The 16284-nt window shown below is 41.5% G+C and overlaps 1 protein-coding gene across 3 annotated transcripts in view; it reads left to right on the forward strand.

The window, feature by feature from the left end:
- Positions 1-1400: 1400 nt before the first annotated feature.
- Positions 1401-16284, forward strand: part of PTPN4 (protein tyrosine phosphatase non-receptor type 4) — an 86077-nt gene continuing 71193 nt past the window's right edge. Inside the window, exon 1 of one of the 3 annotated variants that reach the window (XM_079968751.1) lies at positions 1401-2158. The gene's annotated coding sequence lies outside the window, so the exon portion shown is untranslated. The remainder of the gene's footprint in view (positions 2159-16284) is intronic. The other 2 variants (XM_079968752.1, XM_079968750.1) reach the window with 2 other exon arrangements.

Raw genomic sequence — 16284 nt, forward strand, 5'->3', positions numbered from 1 at the left:
ACCAGACAGAGGACCTTCTCGGTAGTGGCGCCCACCCTGTGGAACACCCTCCCTTCAGATGTCAAAGAAATAAACAACTACCAGACTTTTAGAAGACATCTGAAGACAGCCCTGTTAGGGGAAGCTTTTAATGTTTAACAGACTACTGTATTTTAATATTTTTGTTGGAAGCCGCCCAGAATGGCTGGGGAAACCCATCCAGATGGATGGCGTGTAAATAATAAATTTATTATTATTATTAATAATATTATTATTGGGGAGGACATAATGTGTGGTAGAATAAAGTATCAGGATTTTTATTTATTTATTTATTATTATTATTATTATTATTATTATTATTATTAGCAGCTATGGATCCACTTTCACTGTGTTTTACATAAAAGAGTTTCCCTTCCTATACCTGCTTCCTCAAATTCTTAGAGAGCTGAATAGGGCTTATTTCCATATCAGCATGAGCATCATTACAGCGTAGGAGCGCAGTCCTACAGATGTTTACTCAAAAGTGAATCCCATGGTGGTTTTTACAGCGTTATACTTGGAAGGAAGAGTTGCAGCTTCACCGCTTAACCCTATGCATGTCTACTCAGAACTCACTCCCAGGGACATGTGTCTGCAGGGTGGCAGCTTCAACAGCTTTACGCAAGAATATATTATGGCGATGTTGTAAACACGTCCCGCAAAACAGGCACATATTCAGCTCGCCCGCCTTTGCAATGCACGGTGCCGCTTTTTTTACACGCGATTCTGACTACAAGAAGAAGAAATAATGAGGCTATGCGAGTTCTGCAGCGATTGCACATCACAAATAAATGAAAATTGTGGACAAAACACCTAAAAAAGAAGGAAAGCTACGACGATCCAAAAGCACAGCCGTAACGAAGGAGAATGATCACAAGAAAAGAAGGGCGGGGGAGAGAACTGCGCTAGATCCAAAATAAAAAGCTGGTGAAATGCACAAACTGCGCTTCCAAAAAGAAAAAGGAAAAGAAGAAACACCCGCGACCCGCAAAATAAAAAAGCCCAGGATGAAATTGCCAGCAGGTGTCACTACAGCTCTCATTCAAGCAGCCGCTCTCCGTCCCCTGCCTTTTGTAAGAGCCTGGCGAAATACTGCAAAAATCCACCCTTGGTTGCTCTGAATGAAGCCTCAACTTCGGAGAGGCTTACGGCCGTGACGGGCGCAGTCTCTGCCCTTGCAGCGACGGACGTCCCGGCCAGCCAACCGCCTGCCTCGGAAAGGGAGACGGGCGGGGCTTCAGCCGGCGCAGCCAACCCCGTCGCGTGATTCGAGCCAGACGCTAGGCAGCGACAGAGGAGAGGCGAAGGGGCGGGGGCGCGAGAGCGGGCAGAGTTCGGGCGCTTCTCGCGAGAGCTTGCCCCCTTCCCACTTTCCGCTGGGTGACTGCGCAGCTGCCATGTTGGTTGCTATGCTGCTGCCTGTCTGAAGGCAGGCTGGAGGAGAGGAAGGAGGGAGGCAGGCTCTGGGGTGGAGGAGGGGGAGGAAGACGGAGGAGGTGGCGGCGGCGGCGGCGGCAGCTGCTGCTCGTTCTCGGCCCCCCGCTCAGTGCAGGCAGGCAGAGCCCCGGTGTTTAGCTACCGCCTCTCCCCCCCCCCAGCCTCGGCCCCACGGCTGCAGGAGAAGGAAGAGAGGGGGAAGCCTCCTTGCGGGGCGGGAGGGAGGAAAAGGTCCGGGGGTGCCTTCCCCTCAGGCAGAGGGGGTGACTGCTTGAGACCCCTTCCCCCCTCTCCCCCTCCCTCTATTGGAGGGGGTGCCCAGTGGGTGGGGAGGGGGGGAGGCTGCATTGCCTTCCCCCCTCCCTCCACCTGCTCACCCACCCACCCACCCACCCTTGCCTTTCTGTCTGCGGCAGGAATGTGGGGGGGCTTTGAGTTGAGAGGGGGGCGCTCACTGCAACGGTTGCTGGAGACCCCCATCCTATTCGCTTGCTGCTGCTGCTGCTGCTGCTGCTCGCGGGGTGCAAGAACTCGACTGAACTGAGCCTTTTCTGCGGGTTAAATTGAGCCTTTTGTGTGTGAGGTGTGTGTGTTGGGGGGCAAGACCCCCTTCCCACCTCCACTTTACCTTTTGGCTTCCCTTTTCTGGGTTGCTCCCTTGCTCCATTTTCATCCTCTGGAAGGACGTGGCTGTTATATGAAGGTAAGAGGATATTACTGGGGGTTTCGGTTTTAAGTTTTCAAGTTAGAATGGGGGGACTCCCTCTCTTCCAACATTTTTTTAAAAAATAATAAAATTGTTACATGCTCTCATTTCAAATGTTGGCTATGTGATATCCTTTAGGTTAAGGATGTAGAGTTAAAAATTACCAGTCCACCCCCTAGATCGCTGTGGGTCTGAGTGCTAAATGTTGGACGACCCAATAGATGCAGAGGAATGTGTGGCAACAGGAAAGGAGGTGGGTGGGTGAATGACTGTTAAGAGTTGCCAAATCATAATTATCCAAAGTATTGATCTGGGGAGTGTAACATTTATTTACAGTTGTGGATTTGTTGAATTATATAGTGTATATGGTGCTCCTTAAAAATGCAATATGCCTTCTTTGAGTGTGCTGTTTGCGCTAGAAAGGGAGTTAAAGAGATGGTAATGTTAATGTTATTTTAGGTCAAGCTATTTTTCAGTTCAGTATTGGTTCATTGAAGATTGGGAAGGTCCTGAAGTAAAGAGGGTCTTTCCCCCCTACCTTTGTTAGTCAAGCTGATGTATTTACAGTAGATGCAGACTGGTAACATTTGTATAAATGGTTTCCTAAACCCAAAGGTTGTGCATGGTTGACTGGGTTGTGTTAGCGTTCTATTATGTTAGCTGAAGAAGCAGCAGGATTACGTTATTCTTAGGGGGAGTGGAGCCATGACAAAATTAGGTTGCGTGAAGGTGTGTAAGGGTCCTGTCTGGGTTCTTGATTGCATCGGTATTTGAAGAAATGCTTTTCTATCACCAAGGCATTCAAATAGGTTCTGAGATCAAAATGTTGCTCTGTTGTATTCCATTAATTTTTTTGCAGAATTATGATGTATGAAGTGTTACGTTACATTTGTGTATTTTAAAAAACTGAAAAGGCCAGGCATCAGTTACTTTGAGGTATATTTCCAAAAGACATTCTGTAAGATCAAAAGTCAAGCTAGAATGTGTTGCATTGTATTTTCAATGGGTAGTTGCCTGTATAAAAGGTAAAGGGACCCCTGACCATTAAGTCCAGTCGCGGACGACTCTGGGGTTGCGGTGCTCATCTGTATATGTACAGAAACCGAGGTTCCACTGTAGTATGAATGATCTTGTATCTATCCTGCTTCTAGCAGCACAGTTAAGGGTGCATTACTGTGTGTCAATCTCAAATCAGCCATTCCTATAACTGTATGCATATACTAAATATGCAAGATAGTAACTTTGAAAATTAAGAAATTATAATTAAAGGCTTTTGCAGCTTTCTTTTCATTTTGATGTAGTTCCAGATGATCTTAAGAACCCTAGGGTTACACTTCTTTGGGGGATATGACACCTGACATATCTCATGTAAAACTCTCATTTGGCATCTTCCCTTTGAAAAAGCTGTCATGCCAAATCAGATGCCAAGGTTTAAAATGCCATTCAGAAGAACAATAAGGATAGTGGTAGTGTTTTCTATTTATGGCCCTAATTGATTTTGCAACTTGATTTTGCTTTCTGAAATTACTTTTAAAAGTTCATAGCATAGATTCACACTGATGAATTGGACCAGGGTTTCATATCAATAAGGTGGGGGAGAGCTCAATTGCAAGTTACTTTGTTTCTAAATTAGTGTATACAATTATCTTATTGAAGGGGTTTATGTTATAACAAGCAATTGTTACCTTTTCTATATCTTCTGAATATGCTCTTGTATGTCACCTGCAGAGGAAAGAATGTTCATGAAGGTTTTTCTACTGGCTAGTTTTTAAATGAAATATAGTTTGACGTTATCGAATAAAGTAGCACTATTCATGTAGAAATAAAAACAATAGAGTTATATGCATGTAATAAATTGTACACGCAGGTGGCGCTAGGGACGCAGGTGGCGCTGTGGGTTAAAGCCTCAGCGCCTAGGGCTTGCCGATCGAAAGGTCGGCGGTTCGAATCCCTGCGGCGGGGTGCGCTCCCGCTGCTCGGTCCCAGCGCCTGCCAACCTAGCAGTTCGAAAGCACCTCCGGGTGCAAGTAGATAAATAGGGACCGCTTACCAGCGGGAAGGTAAGCGGCGTTTCCGTGTGCGGCTCTGGCTCTGGCCAGAGCAGCGATGTCACGCTGGCCACGTGACCCGGAAGTGTCTCCGGACAGCGCTGGCCCCTGGCCTCTTAAGTGAGATGGGCGCACAACCCCAGAGTCTGTCAAGACTGGCCCGTACGGGCAGGGGTACCTTTACCTTTACCTTTAATAAATTAATAAAATTTGCAAAATTAGTATACTTAACATTTCTCTTGCTTTTTATGCTTCTGAAATCTTAGGCTTCAGCATCATTCCAGATTCAAAATAATTCTTTAGGCATTTCCTCATCTCATGAATTACCCAGTCTAGAATACTGTAGTAGATTTATTTTCTTCACCTTTGTTTTGTCAATGGTTAAGTAATGCTTTGTAATGTTGGAGTCAATATTTTCTGATACTGTCAGATGTTTTGTAAGCCAGTAAATCACCAGTGTATTACAATGATATGACTTTGTCAAATGAACATTTCTGGAGCAGCATAGCTTTACTAGCTAGCACGCTGCATAAAGATAACATAGCACTTACTATAATTCTTCTGTCCAATGTACTTTTGGCATCCTTATGCTTAATTTACTTTAGTTTTTCCCCCCTTAATACATTTTAATGGAATAACAGATGGTAGGCCTATTCAGAAGTAAGTCCCACTGAAGTAAGTGTGCAAAGGACTGCACCCTAAATCCAGAATCTGGTATGTTATACCATCCCTTATGATGGTATGCATATTTAGAATGTCTCACTTTTTGATTGAAATTCTGTCCTGACTACTTCATTTAGGACCTATCCTGGGTCTTGCATGCCAATCAATAAATGTTTAGTATGGGCTAAATTAATTTTTGGAAATGCACAGTAGTACAGGCCATTTAAAAAGAACATAAAGACATTGAAAGCAGATATGTTGGTTGCATGTGTTTAAGTTCAGTCACGTGCTACTTCGATCCATTAAGGGGTAATTCATATGTGCAAGCAAGTTTCCATGTACAAGATGCCTCCATTGCATACTCAAATGGTTGTTGTGGTCAGTGTTAGAAACTCAGGTAGACAAGTTTGGCGCCACATGACACCTGAAAACTAGGTTGCGGGTGCACTAACAGAATGTCTAGGTGATTTTATTATTGTTGTTGTTGTATAACAAGATTACAAAGCTGCAAATGAATGAACTCCAGCCAAAATCTTATGTTAATTTTTCATATGATCTAGTCCTCATCTGAAGACCGCAGAAAGCTCCCCTAATATTCTTATGTGGGTCCCTTCTCTAGTCTTCAGAGAGTGGTTGTAAGTGGGAAGGCAGAAAAAGGTACTCCATTCCTTCCACTCTGCAAACAAGCTCTTGATTGTCCCTAAACCCCTTTTCCTTCATATTATATAATTTTTCTGGCAAACAACAACTAACACTTATTGCAGGCCTACACAACTGATAGCATAGACATCCACCTTGAGTGACCAGTTTGCACAACCTAAGACTTCAGTGTCCCTCAATGACCCCACTCCAAATTTTATTTAGATTTTAAGCACTACTGTGATAGTCTGAGGTAAATTGCACTTTAACCGTCATAAACTAACCAGATAGTATATTTCAAATTAAAAGCATATCATATATTATGCCCCACGTACATTAAACCAGGCAACTAAAACTTAACCAAAACATGTTGGGTTTAAAACACAAACAAAAAGTTCTGGAAAGCACAAGCTCAAGGAATGAAGTTTAATCCCCAAATACCTTTCCTTCTCAGCAGATGTTATCTGATATTGTTCCAACTTCCTGGACTCACCAACCATCCTAATAATGGGGTGTTACTGGCAAAACTGTCTCTCCCCACCCCCAATAGGTACACACATAGCTCTTACATGGCACCTAACCCCTACATCCACTACTAACTTTTGCTTCTGCCAGAAAGCCTTTAGATAAACTCTTAACTGCTTCCCAGTGCAGCATCACTCCTAACATCCATCATGCCTACTCACGTTCCCTTTCTCATCTCCAAGCTGACTCCTGGAATGCCAACATATCCTTTCCAGTGAGTTATTCCACATGTACCCCCCCCCAACTCTTTCTTTCTCACACATGACAAGGCTTAACACGACAGGTGATAGCTCAGTTGGTTTAATCTTGGTGCTGATATTGGTGCTGGCGGTGCCAAGGTTTCAGGTATGGGACAGCTGCGTATTCCTGCATTTCAGGGGGTTGGACTTGATGATACTTAGTGTCCCTCCCAATTCTACAATTCTATGATCCCTTCATGTTTCTCCAAACCACATTGTCCCCACATGCTGATACTCTTCATTGCCCTTCCTCATGCTCCTTCCATGTTTTGTCATGTCTTCTTGGCACTTTTAATAGTTGCCAGCTTTAAGAACCTTACCCCACAGAGGTGTGTGCCCCATGGGCCATTATGGCATGGCTGCAGCCAGGCTAGGTCCCTGCAAAAGTCCCAGGGCCGGAGGAGGAGGAGCAGACAATGCCACCAAGGCAACCAGAGTGGGGAGAGGAAACCCACTGCAGCCAGCCATAGGGAACTGAGCTGGGTGAGGAAGTGGGTGGAGGCAATGGAAGTCAGGCGCTCCGAGAGCACCCCACAGAAAACGAGAAGCAGTGATGACTGGCTGGTGGCTCAGAGCAATCTGCCTGGCTCTACCATCAGAGCCCAGCCAGGCCCTGCAATAGGGCAGGGGGAGGGAGGGAGAGAAGCACCTATCCGGGTGGCCTGGCCAGTTCAGTGTGGCTGCTGTGAGATGCCATGCACTTTGGCTCATGCTGCAGCGTACACTGAGGAAGTTTCCCTCAGCAGTAACAATTTTACTTGTGAGTCGCACAAGGCTGCATTTTGAGTTCTGTGCTGTTCGCAGTGCTATCCGGGTGACTTACGATATGGTGCAAGCAGGGGTAGTATCTAACAGCAGTAATTTTACTTGTGAGTTGGGCAGGTCGGCACTTTGACTCTCACACCGCTCACAGCACCACCCAGGTGACTTGCGCTGCAGCATGCGGGTGGGGGGCGTTTTACTCTTGAGTCTCATACACCATACTCCATGATGCAAAATGTTCTTAGTACCCGGGGAGTTTGGATGCTGGTTGTGGTGGTCCAGGATCTCCCTAATTCCATTGCCTTGTCCTGTACAGTCTATTCTGGACGTGATCCAGAAGAATGTGTAGCAGGAGATTGTTCTGCTGCTGTTCTTGGGGAACTCCATTCCTTCTGTTGGAAGGAGGGGAACATGGTGCAAACACCTCCTTCCTGCTTTTCGTCTTTTTGGGGTGGAGAGGGGAGAGGACTGCAAGTGCTGCTCTAGTCATAGAATTGTGAATCTATAGATGACTGAAAAACTAATCCCACTGATTTCACTTTGTGGTTTTCGTGCAACTACAATATAGTGGAAGGATGAGTAAAGACAACAGTGTGCCTGGGGAATGCCAGTGGCTAAAAGCCAAAATCTCATTTGAAGAAGCTGTGTATACATGGTTATTTCTGGCAACATTTATGTGTCTTTCTGGCTTCACGTAGATCTTTTTTTGGGGGGAGGGGGTTAATTTACCTTAGTGGTATTGTAGAAACATCTGTATTCCTGAAAAGCAGAATGAGTGATGTTTTTGTGCATGCACATTTCTTTCCCTATCTACTTTTCTGATATATTGGGCTTGGATAAATTTGTATTTAAAAACAATTGTAGTGCTACAAAAATATTGTGCATAGTTTTGTTGCTCTAGCTTATGTTTACCTTTCTGATTCCCAGTTTTTGTAGTTCTTCAAGCTTTGACATTAGAAGGGTAGAACTATCACTCGGTATAGATATCTCAAGTACACCATGAACAATGTCTGGATTTTATTTGACTGACATCACTTTCTAAACATGAAAATGTCACTTAAGGTTGCATATTGGCTAAGGATGTCTTTTTGGTTTTAGCCTCTGTATTGCAAAACTCGTACAGGGTGTATGTGGATTTCATTACAGCATCTCCAGTTGGGTCTCTGCTGTAGGCACTCCTACATAAACAGGCTACAGAGATTCCCCATAAGTACTGACATGGGGAATCTCTCTGGCTTCTCCTTATAGGAGATCAGGCTACGCCATAAGTGGCCAACTTGCAACAAAAGCTAGTAAACCAGTGTAGCATGGCCTGCTTGCCTGATACTGGCATGTCATGACTAAGTGCTTGTCTGCCTGTTCATCTGGCTCAAAGAAACAGTAAGAGGCAGAATGTCAAAGGCAAATCAGGTTGCATATGTGCTTCAGTATGTTCATCTAGGATAGCATTATCTCATTGTTGGAGCCTGACTTGTGGCACTTACCCACAATAGTTGGATGGGGATGTTATAGCATTAACATCTAGGATTTGGTAGGATTGGGTGTAAGCTAGCACTGTAAATACATACTTTTGTGTCTGTGTGAAATTTCATTGATTTCTACACATACACATACATGAAGCTGCAAAATATTAAGACGGATTCAAATATTATGTATTTTGGTGCACAAATAGGCATATAACATGTTACTGCAGCAAATGTGTGTCTTATGCATATAGTCATCATGAATCCAGAATGGGCTGCAACTCCATGTTGTATACACATGCTGGCGAACTAGTATGTGGAATGGTCCACACCTAAAGCAGTTAAAGCCATTCCATGAAAATGGTGACTTACACAGATGTGCATTTTTATTCAATATTATAGCATTTTTAACAGATCCTAGTAATTTAGAGTCATTGACTATGATAGTAGGTTGTAAACAATACATGAAACAGCATGAGCTATAAGTTAAAGTGCATTTGCAGGGAGCAGTTCTGAATACACGGGACCTTGTTTATAGCTGAAATATAACAATTCTGATGTAGCTAATAGATTGTGACTATTGTGTTTTAAGGGGGAGGAGCAATTCATTATATCTCAGAAAACTTTGCAATATTATTATTATTATTATTATTATTATTATTATTATTATTATATCCTGCCCACTCTGGACTGCTTACAGCATATATAAAAACACAACCAAACATCAAAAATTAAAAAACAGAATATTCTATGCAGACAACAAACCAATAAATCAATGGAAATCAATAATAACAATAATAACAGCAATAATAAACAGTTTACAGTTATACCTAAATTAAAATAACCACAATAACCCCAACTAAACATTTAAAGATCCCCAGCCCAACAAAAACAAAAAAAGAGGAACCAAAATTAGAACCATCTAAAACATTGTAAAACATTTTGGCCAGCTGCCCCAACCCAAGAGCTGTTCTTGCAATGTCTCAGTGGCTTCCCAGGAGTCTCTTTTGGCTGTTCACTGTGAGTCTGGGCCCTGCCTCCTAGGCCAGGTAAAAATGGGCCTTGCAGCAGGGAGCAGTCTTCCTTCCAGCACTCATGGCAGTTGCTGTATTGGCCTTGGAAATAAGATATATTTTAGTCATATGTGACTAACGCCATTAGTCTGGTTCCTCAAGTTGCAGTACAACTGTGAGGCCCTGTTTTTGGTGATCTGCTGCTTACTACTTACTTTGGTGATCTTAGCTACTTGGATTTCTCATCCTGAGTGCTTACATTTTGATAAGGGATTGGGTGATATACAGTATTTTTGATACTAAAAGCTAGGTATGCCAATGGTTGATAACTGGCCATCCTTCTATTCTGGCTGGTTAAAATTCTTTGTAACTGAGATACTCATAAATTGATCCAGCAAAAGGTATTGCTTAACACTTTTTGTACTTGGCATTATTGGGTTGGATCCAGCTTCTACTTCTGGAAGCTGCCTTAGCCTGATTTTCAGGGCTTCTCCCTTCCCCCTCAGTCCCCATGCCACACCCCATCATTTTCAGCAGGTTCTGCTGACCTCTGGGAGAGCCTTTATAGTTTACAGGGAACTGATAGGGGAGGGGGGAAATCAGTCTGACATTGATTTTTCTCTGAATCCAACACATTCTTGTATTATTAAATTGGCTTAATGTGTATCTTGCACTAACAAATATTCATATGCTGTAATGTTGCTTTTGTCTAGGCTGGCTGCTTGGCTAAGAAGAGTTTCACACTTCCAAAGTTAAAAGATGGCTTGGATTCTCCAGAAATAATCCATTAAGAGTAGTAGTTTGAAACCATTGGCTTTAAACATATATGAAAACACACAATCTGTTGTTGAGGTTACCAGGAATTGATTTATGCCACCCTGCTTTTCACACCAGTCCTTTTCTGATTTTCTCATTTACTGATCATGAGCCTTTGGATTTTCTGTAGTACCTACTGTCCAGGCTCCCCCGCCCAAGCTACAACATGGTTGAACAAGCAAATCTTTCTTTTGAGACAAACAACTGTTCTTTCTTTTTGTACCATGTGCATTCTGGTGCCATCACTGCTTACAAAGTGATGGAAAGTCATCAGTTAGTTTCACCCTGCCTTTACTCAAGCTGCTGTGAAATTGTTATGTACAGAAATAGTCATGCTGCAAGTGTGCAGCGGGAAACTGAAGAGTGTACTGTGGTGTCATGAGGAGGGACAGGGTCACAGAAAGGTGTGGAACTAGGCAGCACAAGTAAGCACAGCTGCTGCCTGTCCCCTAACACTATTTGATGGCATTGCTATAGCTACAGTACGTATGAAACAGTGATTCATAGGCCACTTATGATAATGTAGTCTTATTGATTTCAGTGAAAGTGCATCAGAGTAAATAGTTTGCATATGCCAGGGATACCTTGTTAGCTCTTCGCAGATTTTAAAGAGTACAATATAGTGTTGGCCATTTGACTTGCAAAATGAATACAGTAGTCAGTAATTCAGTCAAATACTGGTCAGTTATGCTGTACAGTACCTGCAAACAAGGAAGAAGAGGAGACTTCCTGATAGATTTTCTTACACCATCCTCATCTTTCCCACTGGGGTGAGGGAAGCCAGCAGCAATGTTGTATCAGCTGAGCAGGGTGGAGGGAGTCATCCTCAGTACCTTAAGGTAAAAAACATTCATTGTTTTCCCTTTTTCTGATAATGGAGGCTTCAGAAAACTTGACTACCCATAGCAGTTTACTGGTACAGTGGTACCTCTGGTTGCGAACGGGATCCGATCTGGAGGCTCATTCGCAACATGAGCAGAACGCAATCTGTGTGTGCGCGGTTTTCCACTTCTGTGCATGCACGTGGCATCATTTTGTGCTCATACGTGAGCGGCGAAACCCCGGAAGTAACCCTTTCTGGTACTTCTGGGTCGCTGCGGGACGCAGCCTGAAAACGCTCAACCTGACACAAACGTAACATGAGGTATGACTGTATTGGTACTTATCTTAAAATTTTAAATTATTCTTTTTTTTCTATAGAGAAAGTATAGGTTTAAATAATTACTGAAGACAACTCCCCTGAACTTCAGGTTTAACAATTTTCGCAGTAGAAGGAATTGTAATTATGACTTAGATGAAGAATGATCTGTAGCTGTACAGAGGAATCTGGAAAAAGAATTCTCACTGATGCTTTATCAGTGTATGAGGTACTGGGAAGAGGAGTTCACGACATCTTTGTATCTCCCCCTCCCCTCACCAGATTAAATAGAAAAGGTGGCTTTATTCACCATTTGGGTTGATTGCTAGTCTTGGGAGTTCTTGGCACAATCTCCTCGTTCTTGAAAGCCTTTTTTTGCTTCTTTACATTTAGCTTTCCAAGTTCTCTACAGCATCTTCTTGTCCATTATTTTTTTCCTTTCCCCCCCATTTGACCTGCCTTGTCTCTCTCACTAAAGCAATAGAAAACATGTTGTGATGTAACTTACCTTTATTGTGTTAGCACACCAGTGACTTGTTAAAATTACTACTTTCCCCTGTGATAAGTAGGTAGGATTTGGTAGCTGATTTTTTTAATACTTTGCTTAAGAAGCAAGGTCTACAGTTACGTTGTGATTTCTAGGAATATTTTCTGTGAACTTTCTTGCTAGCGAGAAGTTCAGTTGTACTCTCAAGTCACAAGTGAAGTGTTGTTTCAATTCATTCTTCAGTGAATAATCAATGGATTTTTAAGAGGATGCACATCTCTGGAACACTGTCAGACTTATAAATATTTATCATGTGGAGGGAAAGCACAGTGGTTGTGCTAGTAATTTTTAATTGCTTGGCTCTTTTTATAGCTTAAAGTCTTCTGATTTCAAGCTAATCAGTTAAAATTAAATATTCTTGTGGAATACCTTCTCTTCCAAATTTTACAGTGTGTTTTATTATTTCTAGACTGGTCCATTTCGGATTTGTTCCATTGTTTACATGTACTGTTTTGAAGTATGTACAGTTTTAGTGATTCTTCACTTACATGGGAGATATCCAGTTGGTGTCCCTCTGCTGGCAGAAAGCATCTACAAGTTGCATGGGGAGGGTGACAGTCTTCAGCAGTTTCCCTCCCCCATCTGCTCTGGATAACTGCTCAGCAGATGGAGGTTGGGGCAGGGAACTGCAGGAAGAGAAGGAATTGCCAGACATTGCCTCCTTTCCTGTTCCTAGATGCCTTCTATAAGCAAAGGGACACCAATTGGATATCTCCCTATCTGTCATTTCTCGTACTGCAAGATTTCTGGGGATAATAAATTTTGGATAGAGAAGAATAGAATGCTAAAGGTGTCTTTTGGCACATTCAGGATATGTACTTGTTAGGAAGAGCAGTGCTGATATAAACAGTATAAAATTTCCACGTCTGTATTTGATAGTTGAAAATTGTTTTAGAAATTTGCTCTTACTTCTACTATTAACCCATATGTGTGCATCAGCATCTAAGTACACTTCTCTTAAATGAGTCACACTGATTTCACTTTGAAAGAATGGCATTCTAAATAGAAATCATCACAATGCATTTATTCATTGCTAGTGCTGATTCCACTAAAATATTATGCAAAATAAATATTCAAGTAAAACTGCAGCAGGTATAATTTATTTATTCATTTTGGAACCACCCATTAACCCAAAGGTTCCCATCCAAAGCACAGTGGTAATATATAATACTGATATTTCAAGTCCTGATAGGTGATATCTGACAAAGTAAGTTAGTGCAAAGACTTCTGGCTGTGCAACAGAACTTATTGTTCCTGCATGCCCACTAAATTTGCTCTAGGTTTTCTCCAAGCCCTCTGTAGCAGATTATAGAGAAGTGCAGGTATAGTTGGGCTAGTGCAACAGGGCTTTCCTGCCCCTTCCGCTCCACTGCACCCTAAAAATCTCTGGAATGACATGAGACCAGCAGCAGAAAGGGAGCTGTAAGAATTCCAGTGATGCAAGCCATCTTTTGCATTCAACCCATTTTGCCTTAAATTCTGGCTTTGGTATTTTTGTGTGTCTTAAAAGTATTTATAGATTTGTGTAGAAATCTTAACTTGGTGCATTTTATTGAATTCAGATCAGTTTAAAAATATTATTGGGATTTCATAAGCTAATCACTTTCAGAAATGCTACCCTATCCAGAAAAAAATGCCAAATATATGGCTATTTGTTATGCTTAGTGCTTTTTTTCCTAGAAAAAAATGGTGCTGGTACTCACTGTGAAGTTGTTACACTAAGTGTCACACTTTGAACAGTAAGTACAAGATTTAGCTCCAACCCGCTGCACCCAGGGTTCATCTTTTTTCCTCCTTCCACGCCCATTCTGACCAAGAAATACTGAAATACAAATTATTCCACACCTAGAGACTTATAAGTATAAAGTTGAGACCAACAGGTTGAGACCATACATCAGCCATACCCAAAATAATGTGCTTCTGCCACCCCTGATCATTTGTCATGCTGGCGAGGGCTGATGGGAGTTGCAGTCAAGCACATTTGGATGGCTGAGGAAGGCTACTTTAAGGACATTTATTTCTGTGGGTCTATTCTGACTATGGGTTAGGTGGTTAAAACCACATAAAAGTAATGTATTGGCCAGCAAGGCATTAATTCACAGCTTAAAACTCTCCCTGTAGCTTGTTAATTTAAAAAGAAGTGTCTTTGATTTATAGTTAACATGGCAGTTTATGAAAAAGTCAGCGCAGACAGAACAATTATATAAAAAAATACATTTTGGGACTAGAGGAAATCGTGCATATGCCTCAAAATGTGTTAAGCAACAGATTTTTGGATCCTCTTTCATGAATGCAATATCAGTATCAGTTCATTGGAAGTCTGCTGTTCAAATAAAACTGTTCCAACATAAAGCAACCAATTGCTTATCCTAGTATGCACTTGATTTTTCTTAGATTAATACTGGCTCACTCACCTAGTTGCTATAAGTCTTTTTGCATCAGTAAAACTAGTAGAGGCATTCTATAAAGCATTTGAGGATCTGATGGCCCCACATATGACTAAACTATATAAAGATATTCTAACCTGGGGGCCCATTACCACCAATCTGGAAACAATTGAGAATAGTAGCAATCCCCAGATAATACAAGGAACCCCTCAAACGTAGAATCTTACTGTCCAATTTCCTTATTTTATTTGGATTATAAAATTCTTACAGCAATCGTGGTCAACAGAATAAAAAAAGGAAAATATATTCACCTGGATCAGGCTGGTTTTGTTCCAGGATGTGAGATTACAGACCCAATTAAGAAGCTATTAAACATAACTTATTATAGTAAACAGACCACTTCACTAGCATGCCAATCATTAGATATATTTAAAGCATTTGATTGTGTGGAATCAAAGTAAATTTTTAAAATGGATTTGGCCCTAAATTTACTAAATCATTAGGGAAAATTTACGATATAGCATCTGCCACTATTGGAATAAATAATATAGATTCACCAAAATGTCTTCTTGGCTGTGGGCAAAACAAGGTTGCCCACTATCACTTCTCTTATTTGCTTTAATTTTAGAACCTATAGCAATAAGGCTGTACCAAACTTTAGCTGGAAAGGGGGTAACCATTAACAGATAGGAATACCTATTTGGACTTTATGCAGATGATATTTTATGTACATCAGATCCAATCAATGCTGGCAGGATATTAAGGGATAAATTAGAGGCTTTCCCCACTGTTTCTCAACTTAAAGTAAGTTTTCAAAAAACCAGAAGTAATGTTTTTCCATGCTTCACTACAGAAAGAATTATAATTACAATTTGGCACATTGTTCAGAGGACTCTTTTCTCTTGGGTTTGAATTTATTTGCTTCTGTAAAAGGAAATGGCTGCAAGGTGCCTTTGTAGTGTGATTATTACTACAATGACAGATAATGGTTTTTGACTTTATTGTGAAGGGGGAGAGAGTAAAAATATGAAATGTGTTACATAATAGAGTAGGTAGACCATGGCCATGAAGAGGCAAAAGCAGCTTGTATGGCAAAAGCAGCTTGTATGGTGAATTTTCTATAGCTTGATTAAAATATGGTGGGAAGTGTAAGAGAAACTTGCAAAAAGAAATTTCCATTACAACAAGTTCAAAATATATATTGCTTTTTAGTATGTGGTATATAAACTGCAAAGTTCATCTTTATAACCAAGGGTTTTGTGAGGTCATTTTTAAAATGAGTGATTGGATATGCTTATACTGTTTCTGTCATAGAATCAAGTACTCAAAATAAAACACAGGTATACAGATGAAAATGTACAGGTCTTTCTGTATGGCCTGTATATTTTCAAGAAGGCAAATGTTTCCAACGCATTTGTTTCTGCTTAGGTTTTCTTCCTTGTAGTTTAATAGATTGTGATGAAGAAGAAAGCAAAGAGAGGGGATAGATTAGAATACAGTGCCTGTAATCCAAACACTTTCATCTGAACTAGAGAAATTTTAAGTTAGACTGAGATTAAGACAGGCATGTCCAAAGCCCGTTTCGGGGTCTAATCTGGCCCGCTGGTGGTCTAATCCAGCCCCTGTGGAAGTTTATTTTGGGGGGTAAAATCCTTTAAAAAACCCCACAACTTCTAACTTCAATCTTAAAAAAAAGCTCAACTTTGGTTGGCCCTTTGGCTGGCCCTCATGGCCATTCACTTCATCAAATCTGGCCCTCTTTGAAAAAAATTTGGACACCAGTGGATTAAGAGCTTTATTCTGATCACAACAATTGAATCAATTAACACATGTGTATAGAGGCCTGTGACTTCATCTAAATATCTAATTCACCTGATATATCC

The sequence above is a fragment of the Podarcis cretensis genome (genome assembly GCF_951804945.1).
Source record: "Podarcis cretensis genome assembly, chromosome: 1".
Lineage (NCBI taxonomy): Eukaryota > Metazoa > Chordata > Lepidosauria > Squamata > Lacertidae > Podarcis > Podarcis cretensis.